Here is an 8,231-nt window from a genome sequence, read left to right on the forward strand (position 1 = left end):
ATATATATATATATATATATATATATATATATATATATATATATATATATGTTTATAAATGTAGCTTACTTTCAAAGAAACTTCTGACCTTTATTTTCAACATTAAAGAGCCAAGTGATCTTGGCTATTGTTCAAGGAGGAAATGCAGCTCTCTGTGAGGAGAATAATCCCCACTGAAAACAATAAAGGCTGGCTTTTCTGAACCATATAGAGATGAAGCTGTCGTTTCAATAAGCTTGCATATTATAGCAACTTAGGAAAATCTACCCTGAAAACCTTTGACAAACCACTTTGCTATTTGAGAGGAAGTGGGGATACCTTATTTGTTAAGCCCTTTATCTATTAACACATGAATGAATATTTGAGATATTGGTATCCAAATATTGGTATTCTGGTGTTATTGGGGATATTTCCTGAATTGTTTTGGAGAATGGAGTAAAGTTTGGAAAGCTGCGGCTGGACCAGGGGGGTGGTTTCCATCGCTTTACCTGCTCTCTGGTTTAAAGTCACCATTTAAATGGCCAAACAGATGAAAGCAATGAAGAAAATGGCTGTGAAGGATCACAGAAAAGGCTGAAAGAGAACAGAGGTGTGGGTTCGTCCAACTGTCATCACCGTGACAAACCCGAGAGCAAACTCAGGAGGAACAGACTGGAGGAAGGAAGATTTATTTAGTTCTCTGATCTCAAAGGTTTCAGTCCATCGTCTTCCGGCTCCTTTACCTTGTGCGTGAGCCAGGTAAAACGTCATGGCAGGAATGGAGTGCGTAGGAGGAAAATTGTCCATTCCCTGTGGCCTGGGAGCAAAAGGCAAGAGAGGAAGAGGTAGGGACAAGATGGGTCTTTCCAGAACAAATCCCGGTGAGCCAGTTCTCCCAGCTGTGTGCTGCCTCCCAGCAACAACACTTTACTGTGAATTCATTAAGAGATTTGTTCTGTATGCCTTGTATATATATCACTTGATGATGTTTCTTGCAGAGAGTGGTTGGTCTTAATTTTAGGAATTCGCCCTCATGAGTTTTGAATGATCAGTGTTCTTCAGAAAAGTGGCTCAGTTTTTCAGAAGAACTGGAATCTTCCGATCTGTAAAGTAAGCTCCGAGAATGATCTAGTATTCAAACTAACTGACTCCACCCCTGTGTGACACCCCTGTGGGAGGAGAGGATTGGTCTGCAGAAGCAGGCATGCCATATGCTGTCAGGAAGTCAGCGGGTGGACTTAGTGCACTCATGTGGTCTTGTAAGGTTCCAGTTTCCGGTTCCATAGGAGGAAGGGCTCTGATCGCTGAGGTCTCCAGTGGGTTGGGAACTCAGTCATCTGGGCCTCAGAGGAGAGGAGGTCAGCAGCACCCTGCTGCCCCTTGATTTTCTTGTTGGAAGCAAAGGAGAGAGCTAGGCCTGCACGTAAATTATTAGCACAGATTCTTTCATCTGACCCAGTGACTTGGGGGCCTGAGAAGATGCATATACATGTCCTGGATGGGCCCAGGCCATGGCTCATTTATAAAGAGTGGCCTCCACAAAGCCAGCTGTCAAAACAGCAGTGATTTGCCGGAGAGGGTGAAAGCGTTCAGGTGAAGAGATGCTATGAGGAAGAAATACAGAAACCTCCCTAATAAATGGCCAGACTATTAGCTCTATCTATTGATTCCACATATTGAGCTCAACGGATGGAAACTTTTCTGAATGAGTAATATTGAACAGCAGAAACAACTGCTTCCTCTTTCAAGCTGACAGTGAGAGTGTTATTTGTGGCACGTGTTCTGTCCAGCATTTATCCGCCTGCTCACCTTTGCACGCATTCAGTAGAATTGAGACTTCACTGCATTGGCCATCTTTGCTTCACATTTACCACCAAGAAGATCCACCATATAACACGTTTTCAAAATCAGATTTAGCTGGGATGCTGAGGAGGTGCTGAGTTGGTAAAGAGCTCCTCGCTGCTGTTCAAGTACAATGACCTGGGTTCGGATCCACAGCACCCGAGTAAGAGCTGGGGCAGCTTGCGGTGCCCTTGTAATCCTATCACTGAATGGGAGTGCAGAAATGGAGGAAGAATACCAAGGGCCTTCTGGTCAGCCATCCCATCACCCCATCCAACGACTGATCTTTGAATAGAATGAGAGGCACCTATTCAAAAGAAAAATGTGGTGATCAACGGAGGTGGACATTAGTTGCTGACTTCTGACACCTACATGTGCATACATACAACATGGATATGCACACATACTAACATGTATACTTATCCAGGTACACACACACACACACACATTTAACTGGGTATAGTCGTGTAACTGTAGTCCCGGTACTTGGCAGACTGAAGCAAGAGGAGGGGGTGTTAAAGGCCAGCCTGGGTTGAATGTTGAAACCCTGTTCCAAGAAAAAGGAAAAAAGTTGGATTGAGTTTCTTAATCAGAAGTTAGTTATACATCTCAGGAGGTGTATTTATACATATGTATGTAATTGGTGGCATTCTAGAGTAAAATGTAAGATTTTTAAAACTTTAAAAAGGCCACGTAGAATACAAAATTAAAGTATAAACCAGTTATATCCGGATGATTCCGAGTCAAGGTAGAATTATTCTTTACTTATTCATTCACTTGATGGATAATTATTGAGACCTTCTGGAAATGCAAATACCTCAAAGTCCAGAGTAAGATGGAGAGAGTGAGCTTTGGTAGACAAAATTCTTATTCTGTGAACTGAAAGCCCTTGAGTTCAAAGTTCAAGAGATGAGTGGAGGAGCAGCTGGTCTGGGCCAGATCCCAGAGAGCCTGTGCCCTACCCCAGGGAGTTTGGCTTTTGTCTGGAACATACCTTCAGGATCTGAGAGTAAAGGGGGTGAGTGTAATGTGTGGGGGAGTATGCATGATCAAACTTGCATGCCGATAGTTCACCCAGTATAGAACACACTAAGCAATGCAGAACCCTCTTTCAAAGCTGGGTTCGGTCTTTCTAAGGATATCATGACAAGATACATGGCAGTTCTAAGCAGTGGATTTCCCAGAGTTCTGGAGGCTACAAACCCAAATTCATGCAGAGTTTGGCCCCTCCTGAGAGATCTCTCCTTGACTTACAGATGGCTGTTACTTGCTGTGACCCCAGCCTCCCCTGTCTGTGATTGTACCTCTGGGGTCTACATCCAGTTCTTCTAAGGATGAAGGCCCACAGCGATGTCCTCTTTAAAGGCCTTGTAATATGTTGAGGTGCTCAGGGCGAAAGCCTCTTCATGTGAATTTAGGAGGGACAGTTTAGCCCATCCCAGAAGTGAGCGGAAATCTGAGAAACTTTCATACTGTCTAAAGAGGGCATGGAGCAAGAGGGTAGGGGTGCATGTGACAAAGGCCAGGAAGTGAATTGTGAGAAACAATTCAAGGCAAAGGCAGGGTGTATTCATCCTACTTCAAATGTCCAGGAATAGGGACCATGGCAGAACCAGGATCATGTGCTCCTTGGACTAAGTCCCCCAAGACACCAAAAACAGTGAAAACAAAAGAAGACAGGGAGGGACCTGACAGAGACCTGCAACCTCCATTTCCAGAAATGCTGGGCCTAAGAAGACAGTGACAGACTTTTCTCCAAATACTCTACTGCTGAAGAACATGTGTTGTGTAATTTCGGGAGGGAACTGTGGCATCAGAACATAGAGTTGTTCTAAGGAGACCCTAGGAACAGGATGCCAATGGAACCAACATTCAATTGTGGAAGTCTCCTTAGTCACTCTGATCATGTGCAGTTCCTGCTCATAAGAAATGGGTGCTGGTTGAGAGCCGAGGCAGAGAAACCCTGGAAGAGGAAATAAACACCGTCTCTGTCTTCCATGCCGTCTTGTCACTGTTGGCATTGATTAAAATAACCTCCCCCGTGAGGGCTCCTCTTGAATTTATCCTTGCACTGCTTCATTACAATTTTGAGTTATAAAAGGGGAAAAGTCAATTTTATCGAATCCTAAATTTGACTCAAAGTCACTTCCTGTCCAGGGTGCAAATTATTAAAATTGATGTAGGATGTGTGTGCGAGGTAATATTCCCCTTCATAGGCCTCTCTCTAAATTTCAAGATACTCTGCAGAGTGGATTTGATTTACAGGGTGTGGGGACTCTGAAAAGAAAATAGAATTGTGTATTGATGCCTTCAGAAATATTATTTGATGGCAATAAAATATTCCCTGAAATTCCCTTCAGAGGGGAGAAAATGGAGTTTGTTTTCCGTAATTGCATTTGCTAGCATTCGCTCTCACACTTTCCAATATAAGCCAATTGCAACCTGTGATTTGGTTTTGCTTATTGGCAAAAGTACCATGTAAATTGATCTGTGATGCATTTAAAGAAGATGCTTTGAAAGTTTGGAAATTGAGATGGCTTTTTCTTATTAGATTTCGAGAGTATTAGAGTTCATTTCTATATTTTAGTCTAATGTAATATTAGCCAAATATGTTCTTTTTCAATTTAGTTTTAATCAAGTTCTAGAAGAGCATTTTCCTCTAGCCCCAGTGGTGCAGTTAAGGCAGAGACTGCATTTCTACTGTCAGCCTTCTGCCCTGCTGTCTGCAGCCCCACCCCTCAGAAGCCTTGTGTGCTGGAGCCCCGCATGGGCCCCAGTTCTATTTAAGCACACAAGAACAGCAGTGATTGCAAAACTTTTTTTTTTTTTTCCCTATTTGCAAGGTTAAGGAGGAGGGAATTTTAAAAGCCACTAAAATAGTTATTTCTCTTAAAAGATATGGCCTTTATGCCTTGTGTTATTTTTATTTAATTTGGTCTTCGCCATGCTTAATGATATAAAATGCAAACACACAGGATTTGCATTTGTTCCCCTAATTATTCAGGAGAATAATTGCCACTTATTTTATAATCATCACTGGGAGGAACACCTTCCTCTCAGTGGCTTCTGAAAGCCTTTGAGGGGGGCAGGGGGCGGGGGGGCAGGGGGTGGGGGGGCGGGGAGAGATCCAGTATATTCATCAGCTCATCATAGGGCCTTGTCCTAGGCACTTCTGGGTTAATAAAGAAATTTACTGAGCATCGTCTTAAAGGGCTGGGAAGGAAGTAAGAGATGCCCCTTATCCCAAATGATGTTACAGTGTGTGATGAAATGTAGCACAGAGTCACAAGCACAGTCATTGTCTTTTGTGTGTCAGATATTTTATTCCGTCCTTGCTGATTGGGTTTATTTTCACATCCACTTGTAGGGTAGATCATGTAACTGTCTTTCTCTCCTGATGAATAATATTAGGTTAAATCGCATGCTTTCGATCTGAGTTTTGAAGGAGATGTGTGATGGCACTGGGCACTTGATCTGGGGTCTGTGTGATTCCAAAGCCTGCTCTCTTTCCTCCCTGCCCGGCACTAATGTTCTCCCACCCTCTGCAGGGATAGAAACATACACACTGATATGACACTTGACAATGTCTGTACCAATATGTCTTGGTGCTGTCTCACAAAGCCCTGATTTAGATCCATCTTTCTGTCGTGGAAAGAGATAGGTTGAAGTGTCTTTAGAAGTTAGTCCATTCAGATCAAATTTGGCGCAGGTTGTTCCAAAATGTTCTAAACAAGCCAAGGCCCTTGTCTGTAAGGGAGAGGCTGGAGAAAATTAACAGTGGGATGCACTGCCATAGACTGCTGTTGTCCAGACAGATGGTGCAGATGAGATTGAGGATCATCAGTCAGACAGACAGCCTTATAGACAGATACCACAATAGCCTCACGTGGAATGCACAGCACGTTGGGCTGGGTGGCAACTTAGAGATATTACGCACTTGAGAACAAGGAGGCATCAGCCATTATGTATGATACCTAATGGTGTCTGTACATATATATGAGTGTGGATAGTGTGTGTGTGTGTGTGTGTGTGTGTGTGTGCACATGGACATGTGCATGCTCCATGCAAGTTATATTGTAGCATAGTTGTGGTTGAGATGGGAATGCATATAAACAAGAAGTTAGTGCAGACTGACAACATCTCTGAAATGTCTTCATGGTCTTTAAAATTAGTGAGCACTAATGGCCGCACTCTCATGGTTTTGCACTTCTCAGTTACGTCCCTCATTGTTGGTGAATTGGTGACTGTTCAGGTCAAGAGGGCATCTTGGGGTGATGGAGTAGACTTTTGTCTTCTTTGTGTGGAACAATGCTTGTACCATCTCTGGAACCTCATTATGAAGGAGGCTGAAGAAGGTGACGGGCCTTCTCTGCTGTCTTTGTATGCGCCCATAAATCCTGCAGTGGACTGACTGTCAGGCCTGCACTCGGCATTCCTCCCTTCTCCTGGGATTCTGGCTCGGCCCTGACATCATTGTAATCTAGTTTTCTGTGTTTAATATTTCTTAGACTTGGTTTCCCATTGCAAGCATGGAAGAAACCCTAATGCATGAGTTTCAGAGGCGAAGGTAGCAGTCTGAACCTGCTGTGTGGCTCCATCAGCAAGTGAGTATTAACGTGAGAGCTGTCAGGACTTGTGCAAATTAATGGAGCCTGACGTGGGACAGACTGAGGTCAGAGACGGAGCTTGCCCTGACTGAATGTTTCTGGTGGTTTTGCAGCTGAGGCAAGTGAGTGAAAATGTGGAGCCAAGAGGGATTCCTGGAGGTCTGTGCATCCACTTAATGCATAGGCAGTGGGCACCATGTGCCAAAGTCTCTCCTGGGCTCAGGAGGTGCCATAGCAAATGGTGGCCTCTGCCTCCTTAGAGCTAAGAGTGCTGTCTTCTCGCTTCAGGCTGGACCAAGCCTTCTTTGCTATCCTCACCCAGCGATCCGAGTGAGAAACTGAGAAGAAAGGTCTCCTCAGGCAGTCCCTGAGCTACATTCCTTCCCTGCCTCCTGGCCTCTCAGGTCATTTTTTTTTCTGCCTTTCATCCTCCTGCAGAATTTTCTGCTTGGTCAGTTCTCTGGCTTGAGTTTTTCTTACTCATTCCTCAGCAGAATTGTCTTCAGGACTTTGAACATTTTCCGTGGTTCCCCCTGGAATCACCATATTAAACATATAATAATACTTTTAATCAGGCAAAAGGTCTTCCTCTTATCTGTCTTCTGGGTATCACGAGGGTCCCCTTACACTGCGGATGTGTCGGGCTGGTGTTCTAAAGCATCTCCTGCCTCTGCTGCAGGAGGGCCGAAGGTTTCAGGAGTGCCCATTCCCGAATTGCAGTCTATGTCAATGTCTCTTCTTTTGTTTAGAAATGAACCAGTGATCGTTGTAGTGTATTTAATAGTAACTGAACTCCTTGTGGTGCTACAAAGTGAGGTTGGTCTCCTGCACATTAGGCCAGAGGGTAAGCCTGAAGGCTGTGCTTGTGAGTCGGATCTTCCTGAGCACCTGGGACCAGAGCATGTTCTCCTGTTCTGATTCCGCCTCTCTCCCTCCTCTTCTTGCTGCAGAGTGAGTGTTATGTACTGCCAGTCTCATGATGCCGAGAGCCTTGGTTCCTTCACACATTTTCAAAATCTCTAATTCAGGAGAATGGAGGGGAGCGTGCACAGGGATTGGAGACCTTAAAAATCTGCTTCCAAACTAGGCTTTCTTTGTATAGCTGAAAACAAGTGACAGCCATGCTGGCTTTGGATGCTTTCATCCTGTGCTGTGTGCTAGGGTTTCCCTGTGGCTTTAGCTGACGAAAATACAAGATCACAATCGATTAGCCTTATTTACCAGTTTCTTGATTTAAAATATAGGCCACGGGGAAGGTGGTTTTGTCATTAGCTACAAACTAATGAGCCATTTTGGTTGCCCCATTTCCCATAATCCTTACTCAGGAGGAATGAAAAGTGTCAGGGAAACGCATGTGGAAGGCAGATGCCCTGGAAAAGGGAATTGTTGGAATACCTTCTATAATGATTTATAGCAGAAAAATGGGCTGCAGTTATATGATACTTAATTTTGAGGCACATTAATTTTTATTGAAGGAATGGAGCAAGCTATCCTGGGACTCTTATTTATCCAGAACTGTACTTGTATGTGATCATTTAACAGTGACACACCGGTGCCCCATATTGTTATTTTCTCAGTTACTTCAGATTACAGGATTGTCCCATTCCTCTCCAGCCTCTAGAGGTCTTTGAGCTTATTACCTTAGACTTCCTGTCTCTTGTACAAGCTTATTTAGCCAATGAATTTCTGAATTCTGGGGCCTTATATCCAGTTGACCTTCCCTTCTTAGAGGAGGCTCCCATATTCTCTCTCCTGGGAGGTAAAAGAATTATACCAGCAGCTGCAGTTGAATTTAGGGAATGT

At 44.0% G+C, this 8,231-nt stretch overlaps 1 protein-coding gene across 3 annotated transcripts in view; it reads left to right on the forward strand.

The window, feature by feature from the left end:
- Mpped2 (metallophosphoesterase domain containing 2) overlaps window positions 1-8,231 on the forward strand; it is a 174,235-nt gene that overhangs the window by 75,846 nt on the left and 90,158 nt on the right. The window contains exon 1 of one of the 3 annotated variants that reach the window (XM_029536899.1): window positions 6,368-6,425. The exons of the other annotated variants lie outside the window; for them this stretch is intronic. The gene's annotated coding sequence lies outside the window, so the exon portion shown is untranslated. Of the gene's footprint in view, window positions 1-6,367; window positions 6,426-8,231 lie in introns of those variants that run through there. 3 annotated transcript variants of the gene reach the window in all.

This window comes from Mus pahari, chromosome 3 (genome assembly GCF_900095145.1).
Source record: "Mus pahari chromosome 3, PAHARI_EIJ_v1.1, whole genome shotgun sequence".
Classification (NCBI taxonomy): domain Eukaryota; kingdom Metazoa; phylum Chordata; class Mammalia; order Rodentia; family Muridae; genus Mus; species Mus pahari.